Raw genomic sequence first — 26,708 nt, 5'->3', positions numbered from 1 at the left:
TTCTCCTCACTCTCTCTGCATGTGCTAGGTCCCACCCTTAATTAAGTCTGCTGGGGTTTAAAGTGTTGAATCTTGTTTAAAGCCCATCTCAGCACATTTAAAAGGACTATGAGAGTGTGCATGGTAATCAGGACATCCATAGCCATTTGAGTAGGAGTGTCGGCCACTGAGTGCATGATTTCAGTCTTGATTCTTTCACAGTTGCTTTTATTTTTTCTGCATATATTCCTGGCAGGGAGGGAGAGTGTGTGATTATTCCTAACTGTCGCACTGTCATGTGCATGTATCTTTTGTATGGACTCAAGGCTCCTACTGCTCACAATTACCACAAGTTAATCTTATCACAGCAAAATTCAATTACTTTTATCAAGGTTCTTTCATAGGCTACAGATGTAGCCTGGGTGGACCCTATTCTGCTGGCCATTGTGTGCCTTTGCATGTGTTTCTGTGCCAATAATTGAACTCTGCTTTTACCCACAAAAAGCTGAGTCCCAAGCAGCAACAATGCAACATGTAACAGCTCTATGAGAAACCAATAATGGGGGCATTACTGCAGTTCGCCTCGGGCCGAGCACCTGTTACTGTGTCTCCATTCTGGGCTCACATTGACATTTAAAATGGACATTTTCTGCATTGATAACAGGTTAGTGGCAAGGCTGCAAGCCAGGAGTCTGATGAAGGCTATTTAAATGCTTGCAAAGTGGTGAGATTAAAATCGAATAAGTGCAGCTTTTCCCCTCCCTTTTTCTGCCTGACTTATCTGGATTTGTTCCCCCAGACCCTCACTGCAGTGGATTCTGGGTAACTCCCCTCACCCAACATAGCAATTATGCCTGGATGGGTTTTTTTTTGAATGAAGCGGGATAATTGTGTAATTATCTGGGTGAAATGGGAAGTCTAATGTGTTAAAGTGGGATTTTTTTTAAGCCGCTGTAAGGTGGTGAAAAGCAGAGACAGCAGGACAGGATTGTGCTGCTAGCAAAGCTGCAGCACCTCCTGCTAACAGAATATATGAATAAATGGATAATGACCTGTTACATCCTGTTTTCTTTTGGTGTTTCCTGTTTCAAGCTCCAGCTCGATCAGATGATTGGCAAGTACCTGTGCTGGCTTGATGGCTGAGTCCTTTGTTCAGCTCTTTCTCTCTCCACCCTGCTGCTGCTGCACCATTGTGGTGCTTGGTATATGGTATTTGCTTGTCATTCATTTATTCATCTACTTCAGTAAACCAAATCAAATCAAATAAACCTGGTGTCCATGTTATGTTCAGTGTTTGAGCCAGCCATAACATAATGACTGGAGCTCATCTGTGATCTAAACCTAATCCTTTATTTTGGGATTAGTGAGGTCATCAATGTGCTGCCGTGTAAGGTAGTTTTTTTTTTACTTTGCAGGAAAGACCAGCATCATTTTATTATTTTTGTGTGGTAACCCTGTAGTGGCCACTGGCATGCTGAGAATAAAGAGGTAAAGTAAGGTAGCTAACCTTTTCAGGTGGATAGGGAACTGGGTAAATTCTAGGGGAGGAACTTGTATCAGCTCAAGCGTGTAACCACTGATAAATCCATTACTTCTAGCAGTGCTGCCTTTGTACATGTGGTCCCTTCTCTCAGTAAGAAAGATGTTGACGTATGTTCCACACTTTGACCAGGTGGACCTTGCTGTTGCTGTGTGTTCTAGTTGGCAAAGCTCAGGAGGCATATTCACCATTAACTCTGGAGATGAGCGCTGGCTATGACATTTGTTAAAGCTTCCTTATGAGCTACAGCCAGAAGCTTATACACAGTGTTTTCATGGCTACTCCAAGGCTGAGAAGCAATCCTGTGTACAATTTGTAAGAGAGAAAGAAATTGTTTGATTGTTTGTGCAAATTCCAGATAGTGGAAACTTTAGTTTAGCTCCGACAGCTGGTTCTTCTGGCGAAGTTAAGAAATTGTGTTCCAGACATGGTTTCCACTTATTTGACTGATCAGAGAATAAAAACTGTAGAAGATGCTGCTGTGTCAGCTGATGAGTGTTCTGTAGAAAGTGTCATTCCTCTGTGTTCTCTTCTGAGTATGTATGTTACACCTCCTGTCAGAGATGTTAGCTTTGTAAAAGTATAACCGATATGTATTCCACAAGGCCCACTCAGGAATACTGCATTTCAATTATGTTATAACATACTCTAATGTCAAATCAATGAAGCGCTCTTAAAACAAATGCACTTTTTGATCACTTTTTTGTGTTAACATAGGCTATGAAGCACTAGTAATGAATACATTAAATTACAACTTAAACACTAACCTACTGCATACTGAATTACTTTGTATGAGTACAAATAAATACTAAAAATCACTTCAGGGCAGCCCGGTAGTCGAGTGGTTAGGGCGCGTACCATGTTGAGCGCAAGACACTCTTAGCATGGCAGTAACCGATTTGACTCCTGAACGGTCCGACTCTTTCCTGCATGTCATTCCCCTCTCTCTACCCCCTTTCCTGTCAGTCTCCACTAAGCTATAATAAAGGCATAAAAAGCCCAAAAAAAATAATTAAAAAAAAAAAAAAAAAATCACTTCAAGTTTAGTCAAACAGTGCAGGCTTCTTATTACTGTATCACAATAAATTAAAAGTATGATTGTATTTTTTCACATTATACTAAGTAAAATATTGTAGATATTTGTATTACATACACTATATTGTCTGTCAAGAGTATTTAAAGACTTCCTCCAATGAAAATCAAGTGTTTAACCTTGCTAACGTCCATATAATGTTTTGTATATAATACAACACATATTATGAGTGGAATAAACAGTCAACACCACGACTGAGTGTTTCCACCTTGAACTGCAGTGAACCAATGACAGTCTCATAAAAACAGATATAGATAGTCAGGGATTTATAATTCATATAACCTAAGGAACCAATCCTGTCAACCAGTGGGGACGGGGTGCGAAGCTAAATAAAGCTGAAACGTTGTCAGTACAGAGCATGGATGAATTATAAGAACTGGATGACGGATCTAAAAATGACGCCCATTCAGTTCAATACAAGTTGCTCGTCTGGCGCATACGCCGAAAAAGTTTCTGGCTTCTGGGTTACTTCCACGTTATGCGGCCCATAGAGACTGCACAGTAGTGTCTCTCCCATCATCCCAGCAATGAGAACAAGCGAAAAACGTTCTCGATCTGGCGCTTGCATTCACGAGTGCTCTGCTAGCGGACTTGATGTTTAACAGACTAATCCAGGACCGGCCCGGGGTTTTAAACCACGGATTTAAACGGCAACAACATTCAGTCTGAAGCTTTAGAGCCTAAAGTCACATTGGAATCAACATTTTACATATATAAACATACGTTTACTTTCTCTCATTGAGAAGCAGATTTATACGGCATGCCTTCTTTAAAAAAACAAAACAACCAAAACTGTGCAGGGCTGTAGTTATGCTTTATGTCCCGTCATTGCTCTTTCTATTTTTCACTGTTCTGTTTCACAGATATTTGATTTGAAAATGAAAAATATATCAAAATTATTTTTATAAAGATTTAATTTAAATGATGAATGCCACTGAACATTTAGCAAACTGTACACTGAGCACACACTGAGGACGTGGGGAGTTAGAGGCGATGATGAGGACGGTTCTTCCCCTCAGGGACAGAGAGGGGGAGCGGGCTGCAGCGGCTCAGGCCACCGCTGCTGACCCGGAGGACGCTGCATCCAGGCCGGACTCAGTTATCATTTAACCCGCTGACACAGTGAAGGTCATTAATCTATAAAATAATAAGGCGATGGTTGTGAGCGGATGACAGGCTGGTGACCTGCAGTCAGGATGAGACACTGCTGCTCACACATCACAGAAACTATCACACAGAAGCTAAATGACTTAAATCAAAATACCTGAAGAAACTGTTACGGAGGAAGTTAAGAAAAATCATATCGGTGTCTTAGTGAATCCAGTTATGCGGCGAATATATCGATTAAAAACAATTACATTCCTGAAAAAAAGTGTAAGACGTGACGAATAAATGCGACAAAAAAATCACAAAATCAATGAACCTTGGTTTGTGTAGAAGAAAACTCGCCTTTGTGCCGTTTATTCACTTTTCACACTAACTTGTTCTCATCCTGACGACGCTAGCAGTAACCTAGCAACCATCCTCGTTCCCGAGACACAGCACGACCGCGGATAGAGTGCACGTACACAGTGGTGACGTCACTCAGAGAAAAAAGACTTTTCTGGGCTTTTTTTGAGCTTTGAAAAACTTTTACAAAGACTAAAACCCCATGGCTTAAAAATGTAGAATAGAAAGATTGATATTTGGCTGTGTGCACAGCTGGAGGTGTCCTGTTAAAAGTTTTACAGGCCTCTCTTTTACTATTGCGGTCTATGGGAAAAATGCTTTTTGGGCCGCAGGGGGATTATTCGCTGCAATACCACGAGTGGCCACTGGAAAAAATTGACTGCAAGGCTGAGCAGCGGCGCCGTATCCAGGTCTTATAATACAGCCATAGTACAGAGAGCGAGAGTTTGCATTAGCACAACCACTAACACTGTATCAGCCACTGCCAGTTACAAGCTAACAAACGACATAAACAAATAAAAGATGCTAACTACGCTAACTGTTCTGATCCGTCTGCTAGTCTCTGATTCTGGTCTCAACAGACTCCTCATCTGACTCTGGGTCTGACTGAGGCTCCAACATGTGGCTGAGCCTCTCTGATGTTTCCTCCTCTAACCATCTTGATGCTCTCTGCTCTTTCACTGGTCACTGAAACCTTGTCAGTACAGAGAGAGAGAGTTTTCATTAGCACAACCACTAACACTGTGTCAGCCACTGCAAGTTACAAACTAACAAACAACATAAACAAATAAGAGATGCTAACTACGCTAACTGTTCTGATACGTCACCAATTTTGTCACAACAAACTCCTCAACAAACTCCTGAGTCTGGGTCATTTTTTTCATTTTTTATGTGAAAAGCATTTTTAAATATAATATTAATCATTGCTGAGTATTTTTTACAGAGTTTAAAACGAAGAAGAAGTTACTTCTTTCTATATTTTACCCCAGTCTCTTACTGTCTGTATGTAGTTTGCTCCTCAGGTTTCGTTGGAATCTGATGAAAGGAGTTTTGCTCATACACTACAGAGGGAACTTCCATGAGTTAGAGTAATGTCCTAGCATCATGCCAGAAAAAAGGTGAAAATGTGCATTTTCACCCAGTTCACTGTCGATCAGAGATGGAGCCAGTAAATACCCATGACCACTGCAGAGTCATTTGACACGGGAATGCTGATTGTACCTCACTAAAGGGTTTTAATAGTGGTGAAAAGTTACAAAATAATTTGTGGCTGTCACTCATACCTTATAGAAAGAAAATCGGCAGGTCATACTTTCAAAAATATTGGAATCAGCCAAGAAGTTTGCAATCACTGCATCTCTAGAGACACATAATGACAGCAGAGCAGATGGAGACTGTTGCACAGGATCTCCACTTGAATTGAAAATACAGTCCTGTGAGTTTGAACAAAGCTGCGCTGCACTGTGATGAAAAACCCACCAAAGAGGTTAAATCCAATTAGTAGATTTGTTGAATGTATCTTATGGTGTCTGATCCTGAAAAGTGCATTGTTTGCAGGTCATGATTATGTATGCAGCAGGTGGCTTGTGGCACAATCATTTGTTAAATCTATCTCATACCTGTTTATGGGCACTCTCCTCTGGCAAGGCTACCTGCCTCCTAAAATAAAACTGAAAAGTTGTAGTTTTTACTTGGATACTTCAATAAGGCCTTTTCTTAGTTTTGTGTTGTCCCTGATGGAATCCAGTTATGATATTTATAGTATTGTAGTATTAGTATTGTTGTTACGATCACCATTAACCAATGACTGTACAAAAGTGAAGCCAAAATATCCTGGATATGACCGCTGCCATCTTGCACTGGTGACATCATTTTGAGTATGCACAGTGATCAGGTAGTGGAGTATCAAGGTCCTGCCCATGCAGATGCTCAGCCCAATCACAAGTCAATCACAGCTGTCAATCATGACATTACATTCCCATTTTATGGCATCACATCACTAATTAAAACCAAACTATTACAAAAGAACACTTGAACATACATCAGTATGATAAGAACTCCCTATAATCATCATTGGGAAAAATGTATTTGGATTTGTTTTTAAATTTCCATGTAGGTTTATGACCTATACTGCAGCCAGCCACCAGGGGGTGATCAGGATGTTCTGGCTTCACTTGTTGGGAGCTGTCATGTCGTCCATCTTTACATACAGTCATCAACACTTGGGGCTATGTCTCTATAAAATGGACATTTCAGCGTAGCATAGAAAAGGCCTAACCGTGGCAGCACACCGGCCAGTCAGTTTATCAAAAACTGTATTCCAGCGATGTAGTCTTAATTGTTCTGAGAAAAGAGGGATGAAAATACAAAAATCAATGGAACGCCATGAAGGTATTTCCCCCCAAAATAACACATTGCATTGACCCTAATCCAAACCCACTCAGAAACCAGGCAATTTCTCACTGCCAGTCTGCAGACCCCAGCTCTTGTCATGGCTGCAAGCGGATGGTAAACACTCACATGTGAAGGAGGGGGGGAAGGGTTGGTTTGGGGATGGGGGGCATAAAATGAAAATTCAAGGAAAGGGAACATAAGATATGTTGTCTGCTTTCAGCGGTTGTTAGAAAATAAATTGCTTTTGAAAGTAGAAATGTTTACCTCAATTGAGAAGCGTTTTATGCCCTTGACAGGAAATTATTTCACAGCTTCTCTAGCAGTTGCTCTTTCCAGTGGTTATGTTTCCTTAACCCCACCAAATAACTTGGCCTTCACATTCAGCTACAGTATAAATAGCCTACTTTGCCCATGTTTAGGGGCCTTTCTCAATATATTCCTCGACTAATTTCTCTCCTCTATGGAGCAGCTGGAGGAACAGAATAGAGGGGAAATGGTACATTGGTGTTCCAATGGCTCCGGGATAAGCTCCAGTATCTAACTGGCACTGGAGTGAATTTGTACGAAAACAATGAGAAGATCAGATATTGAAGAACACAGCAAGTGGCACAGAGACAACATCAGTGAAACAGCAAATGGAAAACCAAAGATGTTGCCTTCCAGACTGTTTCTTGCATCTTTCTGTAAACACAGCATATAAAGAAGGATACAAAAATATATTGGATCATCTAACATGAGGAATCATATTCCTTGCACATTTTAATTATTGGATTATTGTTTCAATCAAAAAGAATAACCTGGAATTGGAAGGCCAAATACATCTCAGAGTTACACAGTTGTTAAAGAGTGGCAGATTATACTGACCTTTCTTTAGTTTTTCAACTTTATGTGGTAGTGCAAATAACAATTGTTTTCTGTCAGCAGGAAAGAAAGTCATATGATGATTTTAAAGCACTACAGAAACTCTTTCAGAGGAGGATGGTGTGGGTGTTTGGGTGTACAAATGATTTGACTTGGATGGTGGGAGACTTGACCTCTTTCCACCCTGATCACTAACCTTGACCACAACTGTCCCCTAACCCTTATAATAATAGTGTAACACTACTTACCCCGAACATGAACTTTTAATTAGATTCAACTGCATTAAAAGCTATTTTCAGGACTTGAGTAAAGCAAAACACAGGGATGCAGTCTGTAACTTGGTCCACTTTAATGTCACACCATAATAGTAGGACAACAGAACACTGACAACAAATGTGACAACATTCTGTCACACTCATATCTCCTAGAAATTACATTTATTCCCGCAAATACGTTTTGTAGAAATTATAAGTGTGACACTTGCCAAATGTCGAGTGGATTGTAATTTATGAAGAGAAATCATGTAGGATCTGCATGTGCAATGAGTTATATATCCAAATACTTTTTTTTCGTCCACACGCCACTTTTTGATGTGAATCCTACGCACAGTTGTATAAATGAGGCCCCTCATCTTGCTATTGCAGTTAGTTGTATGTGAGGGTAATATTTTAGGAGACAGTGTTGGCGAATCTATATATACACTCACCAGCTACTTTATATGGTACGTCTGTTCAATTGCTCATTAACACAAATATCTAATCAGCCAGTCACATGGCAGCAACTCAATACATTTAGGCATGTAGACATGGTCAAGATGACCTGCTGAAGTTCAAACCGAGCATCAGAACAGGGAAGAAAGGTGATTTAAGTGACTTTGAACGTAGCATGGTTGTTGGTGCCAGACGGGCTGGTCTGAATATTTCACAAAAACTGCTGATCTACTGCAGTTTTCGTCCACAGCCTTCTCCAGGGTTTACAGAGAATGGTCCGAAAAAGAGAAAACATCCGGTGAGCAGCAGTTCTCTGGGCAAAAATGCCTTGTTGATGTCAGAGGTCAAAGGCAAATGGTCAGACTGCCTCAAGCTGATAGGAAGGCAACAGTAACTTAAATAACCACTCGTTACAACCAAGGTCTGCAGAAGAGTATCTCTGAACGCACAACACGTTAAACCTTGAAGCAGATGAGCTACAGCAGCAGAAGAACACACCGGGGGCCACTCCTGTCAGCTAAGAACAGGAAACTGAGGCTACAGTTCACACAGGCTCACCAGAACTGGACAATAGAAGACTGGAAAAACTTTGCCTGGTCTGATGAGTCTCGATTTCTGCTGCAACATTAGGATGGTAGGGTCAGAACTTGCCATCAACAACATGAAAGCATGGCTCCATCCTGCCTTGTATCAACGGTTCAGGCTGGTAGTGGTGGTGTAATGGTGTGGGGATATTTTCTTGCCACACTTTCGGCCCCTTAGTACCAACTGAGCATCGTTTAAACACCACAGCCTACCTGAGTATTGTTGCTGACCATGTCCATCCCTTTATGACCACAGTGAACCATCTTCTGATGCTGCTTTCAGCAGGATAACGCAGCACGTCACAAAGCTCAGATCATCTCAAACTGGTTTCTTGAACATGACAATGAGTTCACTGTACTCAAATGGCCTCCACAGTCACCAGATCTTTGCACCTTTGGGATGTGGTCTATACTCAACGATCAGCATGAACAGCATAATGAAGTGACAATAAATTTTTTTAGAAATGATTAAAGTTATCAAAAATCAAAAACTCATTTAGTAGAGTATTCAGACCCGTTGCTGTGACACTCCTTTGCACTCTGCATCCTCTTTCCTTCAATTATCCTTGAGATGAGCTCAGAACTTGAGCTGGAGTCCACCTGTGGTAATGTGAACAAGGTGGACATAGTTTGGAGAGGTACACACTTGTTTTTATAAGCCATGAAATCTAAGGAAGTCTCTGTAGACTGAGCCCATACAACTGTGGCAAGGTGTAAGGGTATAAAACCATTTCTTTTTTTTGTTTTTTAGATATTTTTCTGGGCATTTTTGCCTTTATTTGACACTACAGTAGAGAGTGACAGGAAGGGGGCAGAGAGAGCGGGAATGACACGCAGGAAAGAGTCGGGCCGGTCAGGAGTCAAACCAGCACTCGCCTGCTAAGAGCATCAGCTCATGTGGTACGTGCCCTAACCACTCTGCCATCAGGCTTCCCCAAGGTATAAAACCATTTCTAAAGCTTTGAGTGTTCTCTGGAGAACAGTGGCCTCAATAATTGTGAAATGAGAGAAGTTTGGAACCACCAGGACTCTCCCTGGAGTTAGCCATCCAGCCAAACTAAGTAATGGACCAAGAGCCTTGGTCAGGGAGGCGACCAAGAACCTAGCAATCTAACAGAGCTTCAGCAGTCCTCTGCAGAGATGGGAGAACCTTCTGGAAGGTCAACCATCTCAGCAGCACTCCATTGATCAGGCCTTCATGGTAGAATGTTAGACAAAGGGAATTCAAAATAAAATTTATATGGCAAACTATCTGTTGAATCTATGCAACAACCACTATATCCCAGCAACTAGGAGCACGTGTTAGGGGACACACTATGTATGACAGTGAAGCTGTGTCTCTAGCTATTGGTCACTGCTGAACCTTTTATCAGACCAATTACTGTGCTCCTTCAAAGGCAGATCTACTAGTGCACATCAGTCCACATCCACTGACAGTCAATTTTGCCAAATAACCACAAATTATCACATGATTATTCAACTTTGTTAGACAACAATGTTGATATTGGGCAATTCTGCAAACCCCCAGATTACATTAAATTATGATATTTTTCAAATTCTTGCTTCCTACAATATCTGCATATGGAAGCCATAGCATGGCCAAGCTTAGTGATGCAGTTCATCAGAAACAACAGTAATTTTTTATTTGCATGCTCCTGCATGCAAATCAGATGCACTATCGATCTACCATCCGGACAAAACACCCAAAACAGGAAGCCTGCAGCCTTTTAAGGTACATGAAGGCAAGAACAAGTTCTTCTACAACTACAGTGGCAAGAAATGGTTAAGTGCACCATTTGGAAATGCATTTATTTACAAATTAGTCTTAAAATATTAAAATCTTAAGATCTTCATCTAAGTTACAATAATGAACAAACACAACCTATAACTAATCACACACAAAGCATTGTATTGTTCTCATTCATACAGAAAATCATGACATCATGACTATAACAAAAGCTGGAGTCAGGAGTTAGCAGACCTGGAGTCCAATCAATACAACGAGATTCAGTGTGTGTATTAGAGCTGCTCTTTGATTTCTAAAGAACACTCAAACACTTCGAGTTGAGTTTGCTATTCACAAGAAACATTTGCTGATGATCTCAGAAGACTTGTGATTTGCATAAAGCTGACAGGTTTACAAAGTCACCTCAAAGAGTTTAGATCAGACCTGTTTATAAAAGGAGATGATTTAGTTCTGTGGCTTCCACAACACAGAACGATCAGTACCATAACAAAAAACCTCAGAGTAACAGCTAAAGGTTTAAAGGAAGAACTGGAACAGGTTAACATCTCTGTTCATGAGTCTACTGTAAACATAAAAACATCCAAAGGTGAAGTACAGTCAAGGGAGCATCGTGGGCTGGACAGCTCCACATCATGGAGGGTAAAGTTAATTCCCAAGTTTATCAAGGTCTCTCACATAATAATGTCAGGGAGGCTCCACGTGCTGAAGCTCAGGAAGCTGGGAGATGCAGCAGGACAATGACCCTAAACATTAAATAAATAATTACAGAATGATTTCAGATGAAGGAAATCCCCCTGTGGATTGTGGTCCAAAATTCCAAATGAAAGATTATAATTGTTTGTGTTTTATTATCTGAGGCACATTATGTCTATTTTTCTGTGACATAGATAAAGAATAGCAGAAATTGATGTATGACATACAAAAGAGACCACAGCATTTTACCTTTGCATGTATTTGGTATTTTTGGTGAATAGGTGTAACGTTATCAAGCATTAGTTAACAAGGTGAAAAAAATCCTTTCTCTCATCATGATGGTGTTAAGAGTGACAATGGACGCTTTTACCACAGATGATATTTTATCATAGTTAGGACACTGTGGAGCACCTCTCCAGTCTCACACACACACACACACACACACACAGAGATATATACACAATCAACAAGTTATGGCAGCTCTCAAAGCAGAGAGCTTCAGGACTGCAAACCTTGTTCAGTCATCACCAGTGAAATAAGAACAAACACAAATATGATGGTGACACAGAGATGTTAGAGACAATTATGATGAATCTTTTTACTGCATCACTTACATCTAACTTAAGGTTTCTCACTAAGTTTGGATAAAGGCCTATGATATTCAGCTGGACAAAGTATCTACAGACTACTGGAACAATGCTGCAACCAACAAATGAGAGGACAGAGCTTTAAATCCACAAACTCCCCTACAGTACAGGTACCCTTCAATATAAGGGCTACAGTAGTAAGACATTTCAATTCATTTCAATTTTATTTGTATAGCGCCAAGTCATAATCTACATTGTCTCAAGGCACTTTACAGGGTCAGGTCGAGACTTTACCTTGTTCTAGAGAGAAACCCAACAGATCCCACAGAGAGCAGCGACGGGGGGAGGAAACACTCCCTTTTAACAGGAAGAAACCTCCAACAGAGGTTCAGGGTGGGCGGCTGTCTGCCGCGACCAGCTGGGTTTGAGAAGAGAAAGACGGGGTAAGGGGAGGAGAGAGAGGAGGAAGAGAGAGAGAGAGAGACCAGCAACAGCTGTATATACGATAGGTAATGGTGTCATCAATATCAATCTGCTATGGAAAACTGTGAGATGTGCTTGAAAGTAAAAGGATGTCAACTTAATGGGAACTGCACATCAAAGTGTGTTTACAGGTGAAAAAGAAAAGTTGTGTGAAGCCTGTTGTGGGTCCGGAGGGAGCCGGGTGAAGTCTGATAAACTGCCCCAGGTGATGTCACATGACTCAGCATCTGCTGAAGACCATACAAGTTTGAAACTGAAAAACAAAAACATCAAAGTAGTGCGTTTACCAGAGCTCTGTAGACCGTCTCTCAGATCTACTCGAGGCTAGAGGTGCAGCACATGTACAAACTCGTTTTTATAAACACATTTTCAACTCACAGTACGTTACTCCCCTGATATACGTCTACCAGAAGAACCACAGAAACAATCATAACCTGATAAGCTGCTGATCTACTAACTTAATGTACAGTGCTTGTAAAGGTTTGTCTTGTATTGAACCTGGACAACAAACAGACTGAACCTACCATTGAACTGAAGACAACCAGCATCAGTACAACATCAGACCATGTGACAGGTGATGCATTCACTTACTGATATACCCACTGAACCACCAGCTGACAGCTTAGCTTAAAACAACATAGTGACTGACCAATGATTTTAGGGCCTCATGGAATTATAGTATTTGCAATACCACAGGAGACCACTGGGACAAATTGGCAGCAAGGCCTAGCAGCAGGCCAACAGCTGCATTGTCGGTCATGTAGGTGCCACACTTTCACATAAAAGAAGAATGTTTGGAATAAGGACAATATCTGCTGGAATGCATGGAATTTGATCCTTTTTTGTTCATTATGAGTTAACAGTGATAAGGCAGTGCAATACTGAAGAAGTTAAGATTTTTTTCCCCCAAAGCACTGAATAACAGCTAGAGGTGTTGTCACAGTGAAGCTGACCTCTTACCATTTGGATATAAAATGTCATCACTTCATTTTATCCTTTGAGTTCAATTGTGTCATAATTCGTGTATGAATTTATGAGTTATGGCCAAAAACTTGTTTTGTTAAATCAGTGCCACCTTGATCTTTAACCTTTGACCACCATAATGGAATCAGCTCCTCCTTAAAGTCCAAATGAATGTTTGTGCCAAATTTGAAGAACTTTCTTCAAGGCGTTACTGAGATGTCACATTCAGGAGTTGGACGGACAACGTGAGAACATACAGCCTCTCTGACTGTCACTGGTGCAGAGGGATAAAAATGGTCTGACTGTCACATACCTTCTACACACTGACATCCATTCTAAACATAACCACATCAGGTTTTGTGGTAGTATAACAATACTACTCAGTTCTTTGATTTTGAGAGACTATATTCATTATTCACACAGCAGGAAAATGATGCTTGTTGGTAAAATGTAAAATACCAGTCATACCAGACAAATGCACGGTGAGGTTAGATTGTCCTCGATAGAAAAGTATTGTAACATTAATATTAACCCCATCATTTATGTTGAGGAGGCTCCAGAAATCGCCCATCAATTTTGTGATTTATGATTATCTCAAAAGCACTTAACAGTAACGCAGAGAGTCCCCTGGATAAGAGCACATGTAATCACACCCAACCGTGATATCACTGGAGTAAAGCTGTTCATCACTGCAGCAAGGTCAGAAGTAAAACCACTGGGGGTAATTAAAAACAAGATTTGCACGGCAGCTGGAGGCCTTTAGACGCTCTCTTTGTTTGCAGCCTAGATATGTTTCTCATCTATAGCACCTCTGTTTAGTTGAGCAGTTGTTTTTTTTTTTCTCATAAATCAGCCATGCTCAGCCAAGCGTTGCAGGGGCCAGTTACTTAAAGCTATTGCATAAATCTAGACCCAGATTTCAGACATCTGATTTCAGATGAGCTGGCTGCAAAATGATTACAGCTGGACAGATTTGTGGATCTTCAGTGACTGTGATATTTGCCTAAAACATGCAGTAATTGTCACAGTGTGTGGGTCTCTCTGTAGTTCATGTGTTGTCTTCCTTTTGTGCTTCCAGTTTCCTATTGCATTCTCATTCATTACTGCTTGTTTTGGCTAAAATAAAACCACACATTTGAAACCTGTTGTAGCTTCTGAGATGGCTCACACCCAAGTCAGAATGCAGGCCGGAAAAGCTCAAACTAGATAATCTGTATATGTAAAAGTACAAATTCCAAGCCAACTGTAGAATTTCAGTCTCAGTTTCTCAAAAAAGTACTGTAGTCTGCATTGGGCTTTAAATGAAATGATGCAAATGAATGTGACTGCAGGAATCCTCAGTCATTCTTCAGTTTGAGTGGCTATATAAATAAACCTGACGAGATTTCATTTGATTAGGTTATATATTCTGATTTAAAACTTCACCGGGAAGTTTTTATCAGGCATATTATAACATGGTAATTTCAGCTGCTCGGGAAAAGCAGCAATAATCATGATTGAATAGTGATGACGACTGTCATAAAGCTATGGTTGTCTGATCAAGTTAGTTCACCAAGACTAACGACTGCAACAACACAGAAGAATTGACGATGACTAATTAGCAAATCCATAATGTTTCCCTCCTCTTAAGCATCTCCCTTGAGGCTGTTTTGAATCATTATGCAAATGATGTTGTCAAATGTCAATTAACGTGAGCAGAAATCCTGTGATTTATTATTTTGAAGAGTTGTGTGCAGGAGGAAACTTTCTTCTCCAAGTCATTAAAACTGTGTGGGAGACAAAGGTGGCAGGGAGGGAACGGAGGAGCAGTTAACTTGCATTTATGTGCAGAGAGAACACAGCTGTTCAGATTCTCTGTCATTGACCAGGAAACACTGCAACACAGAGCCAGTCTTTATGTGATGATGATGGAAATGCATGTAACGGGCATGAAAATTGGGAAGAACTGCATGTCTTACCAAAAGACTGTGGCTAAAATGGAGACTTCTGGAAATGCTGGTGAATGCTTTGTCAGTCACAACTACCAGTGGTGAAAGCAAACATGGATAACTGATGACAAGCATTGCTGACCTTGTTGTCTTTGCTAGCAGCTGTTGCTCAGATATATTCTGCATTTTAATGCTACAACTGTCTTTGCTGCTTCTCATTCGTTTTATTTCCTGCAACTCACCAACTGCAGAGTAGACAATGTGCTTCCTGTCTACGCCAGCTCAGTGTATGTGAATGGTCACGTGATATATGTTTTCAGGAGTGTGGAAGGAGATTGTTTTCATTTTAAACTGCCATTTTTAAACAAACACGTAGCCATGTGGACATAGCCTAAGATGAGGTACAGAGGACCCACTGACAAACAGGGGAAGTTAGGAATAGTTGACGGTTGCTGGTGTAGAGGTGAGGAAAGAACAGGGCTGTGCATGAACTATGTTTAAAAGGAAACTGTTTTTGGCTGCCTTAGCATTCGTCGGTGTTGGTGCTAATTATTTAAAGTGTCACATAAACCAGACGTTCCCCACTTTAAGTTTGAAGCTCACCTCAACTTTTCACCTGAGAAATACACTAAAATATGATACCATTTTCACATCAGTGGTGTTTCCATCACATAATCAACATTTTAAGAGTTGGAGCCCATTTTGCAAAGTTTTATGACACACCCATGTGTTTCAGTATCCAGTGACATTGTGTTTTCAATGGTACTTCATACATTCAGGAATTACCAAACAACAGCTGGAGAGCTGCGGGAGCACACCAGAGCGCTCATTGTTCATGTGAAAAACACTTACAACAATCAACAGCTACAATCAAAAACACGATGAAATCTTTGTTCTCTCCATTGTTGTGGGCCTGACAAGTACCCTGTGAACACAACGAGCACAGACTTTCAATAGCAAGGGTGAAGTGGCTTTTTAGAAGCGCCACAATTACCCAATAAATCAACCTATAAAAGACAATACAGGGTGTCAATTAGCTTGTGTAATTGAATAATTACTGGCCAGAGAACTCAGGCACAGTCACCACAGAAGCCGTTCTCCAAATGTCAAAAAGCAATTGAAATAAATTACACATCTCTCAGATCACTCCAGCAATTAGGACAGCCATAACAATTCTCCCCGTTTACCTGCTGTAGTTCTCGCACATCAGGATATCACCACACACACACACACACACACACACACACACACACACACACACACACACACATGCACACACAATAAACTCCAGCTGGTAGATTTCTCCTGTAAGAATATCAGTCAAATAACTGTTTTGTTTTTTTTTATTTGTCCAATACACTGAGTCTGTTTCTCAGTTTTTTCCACATTCAAAATTGAAATTCAAAAGGCCTTAGTGACATTAGCATTTTATGAATCCTGACAGAACCTTTGGTGGTACACCTGTTTCTTTGACAGCACCCTGACACTGTTGGCACAGTCGCTCCTCCTGTGGGACTTCCAGCTCTCCTGTACCTGTCCATTTCTGTTCCCAGGCTGTGTGCTCCCAGTCTGTTCACTCCTGTGTTAAACATCAGCGACCGTGGTCAGGTAGGTTGACAGGTTTAGGGCTAGATAACAGCTTTCACTTTGTGCAATTTTGCATCCTGGTCAGTGCATTATATTTCATTGTGAGGTACAAACGTGATGACATCACTGGAAATCAGTATGATGGGTGAAGAAACACAAGCAGACAAAATCGTAAAATCGTAATCGTAAAAGGTGGAAACAAACAGGTTAGTCAGCAGTAAAATCATCACTGTTTACTGAGGTTTACTGTGTGAGTGTGTGTGGTATTAGAAGTGCTGTATATGTAGAGAAAGTGCTGTATGATTGTGTGTGTAAATGGGTGAATGTGCCTTGTAATGTAAAGCACTTTGGGTGATCAAAAAGACTAAAAGTGCCATATAACTTACAGAGGTATTACATTCACAAGGTCAAAACCACATATTGTGACGTCAACATGACCTTGACCTTTGACCTTTAGCCACCAAAATCTGATCAGTGCATCCTTGAGTCCAAGTGAACATTTGTGCCAAATTTGAAGAAGTTCCGTCAAGGTGTTTCTGAGACATCTTGTCGACAAGAATGGCTCGAGAAGGGACAGACAGACGGACGGACAACCTGAAAGCGATATGCCTCCAGCCCTGGTTGTCGCCGGCAGAAATAATAAAGCAGAAATGGCAAAATGTATAATTTTTTTTTTAAATAAATAAATCAGAAACTGATTTATGATGAAAAGAAATCCAACATAGAAGTAGCCTGCTAACTGTGTGGAAAGATGGAGCTGGCAGCAGCAGCAATGCCGCAGACGCACAGCTGGGGTAAAAACGCAGTCGCCAGGCACACGCAGCGAAGGCAGCATGTTCCCAGCGTTACCTGTGGTTCCTTAAAATATCCTTTTCAGATGCGTAGAATTTTCCCTGTCGATTAACGGTTGACTTCAGCAAATCATACAAATAATTAATCATCCTCTGCTGACATGTCTCCTCCTTTTAATTGTGCGAGCCTCCTTTAAACGCATAAGCAAGGAGGAGTGAGATGCCTGCACAAATAACACGCAAACTGTGACTCCAGCCTGCTGCCACTGACACAGCACAGTATTGTTAACTGTGAGACATTGCTGCTACACCAGTCGAGTTTTCACCGCTCATAAACTGATCAGAGATCACACCAGGGTTGCTTGGTTAATGGTTTAAAAATTCCATATCGAACTTGGCGACAGATCACATCATCCCCCTGTTGAGCTCCCAGAAGGACGTCAGCGAGCGCAGCGAAAACTGACAACGTGCCAGATCAGTGCTTTGATGAAATACTGAAGGACCGCCTCTCACAAAGAGTGATCTCGCTTCCTCTGCTCTGTTTCTATGAGCTCCCATGAGTCTCCTGCCCTCCGTCATCGTCCAGCTAGGGTTAACCTCACCTTATTGGCCAAACCAACCTTTGACAGTTTCCTGGGAAACAGTGAATGTGGGAAACTCATCCTCTCTTCAGTCTAATACCTAATAAGCAAACATGGGTGGGGACTGGCTTTTGATTGACAGGCCACACTAAATATGGAATATCAAGGTCATCCTTAATAAGATGCTGTTGATTCATGTTTGTGATGGAGCCACTGGGTGCACACAGATGATGTCCCATGATAGTATGAGTTCTCATATTTTGAAGAAAACTGAATTTTAAAAAAAAGGCTAAGAATGAAATAATGAGCATTTGAGGCACATAGTATTGCTTCATATTGCTTCATTTTTCCATGTTCCATTTGTTTGATATGCATAATGATAACGACTTAAAACAGAGTGACAGACTTGAAAAGCAGGAAATGAAAAGATTGAAAGTCGCTTGCAAATTTGACAGTGAACTTGTCAGAGCCGTGTTTAAAATAAAAGCTCAGGAAGGAGGAAAGCAGCATGGAGGAGAAAACACAGTTCAGTTCAATCATTTTATGATCCCAGATGGGAAACTGGGCTTGAAGTCAGGTGCACAAGATAAAAGACTCAGTACAACACAGAACACAAATTCAAGAAGCACACAAATGTCTCCTCAAGTGTTTCCTATGACATACGATATACAAAATGCAACAAAACGATCTCTAAAATACTGAAGTTAAAAATGTACGTTAAAATTACAAGTGCAAATCTAGCAGGCTTATTGCACAAGTGACAAATGAGTATTTAGTCTTAGTGCACTTGAACCGGGGTACTCTCACTCTACAGCCTGAGGGGAGGGTTTCAAACTCAAAGTTCACCTTCATAGTTCTTAATTTTGATTTTGAATTTTTTCATTTTCAACTCCTCATACCATCTATCCTCAGCCCCCAGTCACTGCCTCTTCATGAACTTAATACATGGCTGTGGACCACTGTGGAGTCACAGGCAGAGGTCAGGTTTAAAAGCCAAGAAAAACCGATGTGAGTGTATGTTGGTGAAGGAGGATTGCAGCTGTTGGCTCACAGTCTTACCCTTTCCTAATGATTTCTTGTGATCATCATTCACTCACAGATAATTAAAAAGACTTGATGTGTCATTTCATATTCATTGCTAATGTGGCTGACGTTCGGATTTGTTTTTTCACACCCAGCGAGCACAATCTGCATAAAATGTGAGATGGAATCTGCACTGATATGTTCATTAAAGTCCTTCAAACGTTAATGTGAACTGGCTTCAGCAGCACCAGTTGCTGCGTTGTTAGACTTGCCAGCCCTCGACCTTGGGTAGGTCAGGTTAGGTTAGGTTTGGTTCGTTTATTTGTCATTTCACCTATATTCATAAAGCACAAACAGAAGAATGAAATTTAATTTCTAAGAACAGTGTGACCACTAGACACATGCTGGGTGGCGTAAAGGCTTGTTGTCACCATTAAAATTTTTTTTTGGGCTGTTGGCAAAAAGTATATTGTTGCACATCTTTTGGTGTGGGAGTTAACTAACGCCAGAGTGAGCAACCCCAACATTAATCAGTTGCAAACGGATACTCATTCATTTAATTCAATTCAATTCATTTCAATTTTATTTGTATAGCGCCAAATCATAATATACATTATCTCAAGGCACTTTACAGGGTAAGGTCAAGACCTTACTTTGTTACAGAGAAAAACCCAACAGTTCCCACAACGAGCAAGCGCTTGGCGACAGGGGGGAGGAAAAACTCCCTTTTAACAGGAAGAAACCTCCAACAGAACCGGGCTCAGGGTGGGCGGCCGTCTGCCTCGACCGGTTGGGTTTAGGAGAAGATAGAAAGAGGGGGAGGGGGAGGAGAGGGGAGAGAAGAGAGAGAGAGAGAGAGAGAGACCAGGAACAGCTGTGTAGGTAATGGTGTTATCAATAATAATGATGACAGGTAACAGTGGTTAATAGTAAAGATGAGTAGTGGTGGATCTGGATCCTGCTGCTCCCGAGGCAGAGATACCTGCAGAATGAGGACAGAGAGAGGGAGAGAGAGGAGAAGCACAAACTACGGGAGAGAAAAGGAAACAAAGTTAATGGCATGAGGTCATCGAGAGAGAGAGGGGGAGAGAGACAGAAATAGGGAGAGAGCGCCCAGTGAATCATGGGAATCCCCCAGCAGTCTAGCTCTATAGCAGCATAACTAAGGGATGGGTCAGGACATACCCGAGCCAGCCCTAACTATAAGCTTTACTAAACAAGACCGTTTTAAGCCTGATCTTAAAGGTAGAGAGGGTGTCTGCCTCCCGAACCCACACTGGGAGCTGGTTCCACAGGAGAGGAGCCTGATAGCTGAAGGCTCTGCCCCCCATTCTACTCTTACAAACTCTGGGAACCACAAGTTGACCTGCATTTAGAGAGCGAAGTGTCCTATTGGGAAAATAGGGAACTATAAGCTCTCCAAGGTACGATGGTGCCTGACCATTAATGGCTTTGTAGGTGAGGAGGAGGATTTTAAATTCGATTCTGGATTTTACAGGGAGCCAATGCAGAGAGGCTAACACAGGAGAGATGTGATCTCGTTTCCTAGTTCCTGTCAGTACTCGTGCTGCCGCATTCTGGATCAATTGGAGGCTTTTTACTGAATTTTTGGGACATCCTGACAATAAAGAGTTACAGTAGTCCAGTCTTGAGGTAACAAATGCATGAACTAGTTTTTCAGCATCCTTTAGACATAGAATGGGTCTGATTTTAGCAATATTGCGCAGGTGGAAGAAGGCTGTCCTAGACACTTGCTTTATATGTGAAGTAAAGGACAAGTCCTGGTCAAAAATGACACCAAGGTTTCTGACTGTAGCACTGGAGGCCAAGGTGATGTCATCCAGAGTCAGTATATTATCACATAGTGTATCTCTGAGGTGTTTTGGGCCAATTACAATAACTTCAGTTTTGTCTGAATTTAAGAGTAAGAAATTACTGGTCATCCAGATTTTTATGTCCTTAAGACACACCTGAAGCTTGGCTACCTGGTTAGTCTCACCTGGCTTCATGGATAAGTACAGCTGGGTGTCATCTGCGTAACAATGAAAATTCATCTGGTGCCTCCTAATAATGTTTCCCAGAGGAAGCATATATAGACTGAAGAGCATTGGTCCTAGCACAGAACCTTGTGGAACTCCATGACTGACTTTAGTTATGATAGAGGAGTCATTATTAACATGAACAAACTGGAGTCTATCTGACAGATATGACTTAAACCAGCTTAGTGCGGTTCCTTTGATGCCGACCATATGTTCTAGTCTCTGTAATAAAATCTTATGATCGATGGTGTCAAATGCGGCACTAAGATCTAGTAGGACAAGTACAGAGACAAGTCCATTGTCTGAAGCTATGAGGAGATCATTGGTAACCTTAACCAGAGCTGTTTCTGTGCTATGATGGACTTTAAAACCTGACTGAAAATCTTCAAACAAACCATTCCTGTGCAAATAATCACATAACTGGTTTGCAACGACCTTCTCAAGGATTTTGGAAATAAAGGGGAGGTTGGATATAGGTCTATAATTGGCTAAAACATGAGGATCAAGAGTAGGCTTTTTAAGTAGAGGTTTAATTACTGCAACTTTAAAAGCCTGCGGTACATAACCAGTTGATAAAGATAAGTTAATCAGACTTAATATAGAGGTGTCAAGTAAAGGAAAAACCTCTTTGAACAACCTTGTTGGAACGGGGTCAAGAAGACAAGTTGATACACCTAGCCTTACAGGGGAAGTCGGGGGGGGGGGGGGGGGGGGTCAGAAGTCGAGCCAGCGCTCAGCTGCCAAGAGCTTCCACTCACGTGGTACGCGCCCTAACCACTCCGCCATCGGGCTGCCCCAGCAGCTTTCTGTTCACATTAAAAATATTTTACTTGCTCAGGAAGCACAAACGTTGCTTTCGCTTCTCGCAGTCCACCTCAGAATTAGCACCAGATTTTAACTTTTGTTTTGCTGCCTCACATTCTACTAAAGCCACTTTCAAAAAACCTGCTAACACCCTATGACATTGGGCTTTTGTCAAATACTGAGAAGGCTACAATCAGCATTCACACCCACATCAAATGACTCTGCAGTAGACGCTCCGGCTCCAATTGGTTCCAATCGGCATTGATGTAAACAAAACACCTGGGTGAACTCATTTTCGCCTCTTTGCTGCTGTAAGGTGTTTCGGAGCACAGCAAAATAAGTTTTACAAACAGGCACTCACCGGTCGAAGAGGCCTTTTACAGGAGCACCAACCCGGGGATGAGATGAGACAGATCCGCTTTACCAGTTTGTATTGTGGCCAGCAGTTCATTCTCTCTCTACTGCTTCCGTGTGTGCTCTAAGTGCATGTGATGAGACAAACTCGACTGGCAGTGGAAAAGGGGTCAAACTGCTTTTATTAGCTAGTTCACTCGTGTTTAAAAACCCACTTGTACCCGCTAATTTTGCTGGAAAAAGGGTGTATGAGTAGAAGAGCAGTAGCCTTCAGCTATCAGGGTCCTGTCCTGTGGAACCAGCTCCCAGTCTGGGTTCAGGAAGCAGACACTCTCTCTACAATTAAGATCAGGCTTCAAACTGTCCTCTTGATAAGGCTGATACTTAGGGCTGGCTCAGGTGTGTCCGCAACCATCCTGTAGTTATGCTGCTATAGAGCTGGACTGCTGGGGGATTCACATGATGCATTGAGCTTTCTCTCTCTCTCTCTCCATTTATATCACACTACTTAATGTCATTACCAGTCACCAGTATATACAGCTGTTCCAGGTCTCTCTCGCTGTTCTTCCTCTCTCTCCCCCCCCCCACCCCCTCTTTGTCCTCTTAAACCCAACCGGTCAAGGCAAATCTGTAAAGTGCTTTGAGATAATGTATATTATGATTTGGTGCTATACCCATATAATTGGATTGAACTGAATGACTGTTCCAATATATTTATACTGTTCAGCAATTTCATTGAGAGTTCCTTTGATAAAGGACTAAGGTGGTGGGTGGGATGAATTCCTTCTAAAATCAATGAGCACAGCTTTGATCTTTGTGGTATCTAATTGAAAGAAAGCTTCATCCCACCATTTGGCAGACTCACCAACCACCGGCAAATGCTCAGGTTCATCGTTATGTAGCAGGCTGACAATAACTGTACCATCAGTGAATTTCAGGATGTGCCTGTCCCCATGCTGGCTTCTACAATCACTGGTGTGAGGAATGTACAGGAAAGAGGACAGGACACAGCCCAGAGGAGAAGGTACGTTCAGACAGGGAGCCAGTCATCTCACCCTCTGAGATCTAAATATTAAGAAGACTAAAATCCAGCCTGCGCAATTTACATTGGGAATAAAATTAGTAAGGTACTTCTTAGCTAAAAAACGGCTGGATAGTATTGAACACAGACAATTATAGATGGTGGTGATTATACAGGAAGTTAGGGTAATGTAACTGAGGCATCCCTGACTCCCATCCCAGCTCTATATGCAAACTACATGAGGTCCAGAGCCTCCCCCACCCTCTGCAGCAGTTCCCCTTTGACCAGCCCTTCAATGACTTCATAACCATTGATGTCAGTGCCACTGGTCTGAGGTCGTTTAGCTCATTAGGGGTTTCGCTTTTAGCCACCAGGACAAGAATGGTGTCTGAAACTTTGGAACCATTCTTTGCTCCAAAGACAAAATATATAACACGTCACAGAGCTGTGACGTGTTATACCATCCTGCCCTGGGCTCTTTGGCTTCGGCTCATTTTATTTGAATAATATAATTTTCAAAGATTATGACATTAACAGTGAGGCTAGCCTTATTCTATTTTTTTCTTTATTGTCAACAATGAAAAGACCCATGATAAGACCAAAGCAGTGAAGTCTTAGTCTGTTTCTCAATAATTTCGAACTTTCCTGCTGTCTGTGGCTGTCGGCCCCAAGCACCCTGGCTCCAGCTGAAGACATAAATGTTTTAGAAACCAAAGCAAAAATAAGACTGTGTTTTACACGCACTTACAAAATACTTCTTAGTACTGACTGAAATGTGTTTTAAAAAACTATCAAGTAATGAAATCTGACACTGAACAGCTCATCAGACTTTAAATTGTGTTTACTCAGAGCAAAAGATTTATGATAAAATCTCATTTTTCCCAATAGTTTGTTAAGGCGAAGTATTCATAAAGCTACTTGTTTTTAGGCAACTTTTAAAGCTGCACTTTGATTATTATTTTTTTTTTTTTTTCAACATTATCACTCATTGGAGTCTTTTTGTAGCCACCTGGAGTCTGGTTTGGTCTCCAGAAGCTCCTGAGCTGTTTAGCTACTAAATGCTCCACTATGTTCACCAGCTGGTCTTTAACTTTTTCTGTCTGCTGTTTGCAGTAGAGCAGGTGGTGGACAGTAGAGTCGGTTTATCAGAAACAAAATCTGAAAACTTTATTGATCTCCAGGGAAACTGCAGGTAGTTAGGAAAGAGGACATAAATAAATAAAAAGTAAAAACTATAATAAAATAGTGATGATAACAGATACACAGTAAGTGAATAGAAAAATGTACAAACGCAACTTATGCAAACGCAATGTAACAGAGTGGATGTCATCACACGTGGTTGTTGGGGGGTTTTTTTGGGGGGGGGGGGGCTTCCTGGGTATGTAGTATGGACGTAGCCCCACGGCTCTTTACAATGATGTGACTGGTGTGGCACCATCTGTTATCAAAGCTTTTTCAGTGAAAACAGCTGTCTGCTGCCTCTGGAAAAAGAGTGATGACAGCTGGAAAAAAAAATCTGTACAGTAGTACCCCACTCTGCTACAACTAGGTATAAATACCAATATAAAGTAACCAGAATAGAAAGGATGTCGGCTACATACAAATGTCGGCAACATACAAATGAAATGCAGAATCAAACTACTAAAATGAACCAATCCTACATCCCACAAATATATTAACACACTCAAGACCTTATTACACTGTTGCACACTTCAAATAAGACACACATTTTAAATTCTACAACTGCCATCTAAATCCTGTCTTGATTTCTTTGATGCAAAGTGTCAGTTACATCATCATATGAAATCTGCCCAGCAGTTGCATGGATAAACTGATACTGTACAGAGATAGAAGTGTGCTGTTTGATAGATTAACCCCCTCTTTAGGTCTTTATAGTGGGCTCATAGTGTCCCATAAAGCATCATGAAAAGTCACTAACCAAGCAATATATACCATCATTACATCAAAGAAAGAGTAACGGCACAGAAAAAATTAACCAAGTAGTGGTTAAAGTCGTTTTTCATTTTATCAATGAGTTCGCTACATACATAGACCTCTACATGGGATGAGTAGAGAGTGAACGAGTCAGTTATTTCAGACACAAAGAAAGAAAAAAACTGCTGGACACTGTAGTTTTAGCAAACATTGGAACAGCAGCAGGGCTGTCTGTGTGAAAATAAGCTTCAGTGTTGTCAGCTGGATACATTCATTGATTGTTCTACTCTTTAAATTATGACAATAAGAAAAATATCACATAGCGCCAGACTTAACATTTAAACACATCTTGCTGCTGTGATCTCAGTAGACGCGCGTTATCTAGATAGAGTATACTTTGTTTAGCGGATCATGTGCTGGCCTCAGACCTTGTGGAATCAATCAGCGTGTGGACGATGAAAGTCTGTTTTAGACCCTGGCTGAATTGATGAGTCTTTTTCTCCTTTAATTTCCCATCAAAGTGTCGGTAAGATCACTCATTTCCCAAATTAAACATCATTCGCTGCTAACTTATTCAAGAGATTCCAATTAGCTGAGGAGTGGTTCTTCATTATTGTGTTCCCCACATCCACCCACCCACCCCACCTGCTCCTCAACCCCCCCATTCCCATTCAAATACTTTAAAGAAAGCTTTAAAGGAGAAAACTCCCCTCCCACCCTGCCCACCCCCCGTCCTTCTTTATCCGGTGCATGTGTGCTGCTGCTAGTGAGCTCTATCAAGTGGTATAAATCTTTAATTTTAGAGATCAGCATTAATGGCCGAAACAGCCTCAGATCTGGGCTCAGCTCCCTGCTTTCATCCTCTCGGCTGGAGGAATTCTGTGAGGGGAGAGGAAAGGGGGCAGCTACCCGATCGTTTGCTCCCATAAGTACACAAAATTAGCTGCTTATCAGTTGATCTCCATACATGATCCTTCAGAAATCTTTTCTCTGCATCCAAGGCCGCTGCCTTCACCAGAGCCTTGTATCCTAACTGGCTCCACAGAGAGGGGGTGATGGGGGGGGGTCTAATTAAATCACTTTTCAAAACAATAAGGCCAGAGCTTCCTCCTCTTCCGGAACTTCCCCTGTCACCAGCAGACACTGAGCCGCAGCCTTTTACCTTGCAGCTCCGTGGTGTGAAGGAAATTGAATTGTCATTAATCTGTTTTAGCCTCCTGTGCTGCCCATCGCCCTGTTTTATCAAAATTCAGCGAGCTAAAGTAAACAGGGAGGCAGATAGAGAAAGAAAGGGATGGAGGGGAAGAGAAATACCTAGTGGAGAGTGAATCAGTGAGCACTGCAAGGCTGCTTTTGTTTTGATGTATCCCCTCGTTTGTTAACTCGGCTTTCTCCTAATCAATCAAGCACCAGACACATCACTTTGCTGTTCTATTTTGACTTCTTTTGCCAAATCCGAGCATCAGTTATTCTCCAGGCTGCTTCATAATGTTGCTATTGCCCTGTATTTCTCCACATTAATGAGTGCAGGCTGTGGAATTAGGCTGGGCGCTGCCTGTTAA

Source organism: Trachinotus anak, unplaced genomic scaffold (assembly GCF_046630095.1).
Source record: "Trachinotus anak isolate AG129_WGS33_773 ecotype Australia unplaced genomic scaffold, CSIRO_AGI_Tana_v1 ptg000018l, whole genome shotgun sequence".
NCBI classification, from domain to species: Eukaryota; Metazoa; Chordata; class Actinopteri; order Carangiformes; family Carangidae; genus Trachinotus; species Trachinotus anak.
Note: the sequence above shows the minus strand (reverse complement) of the source record.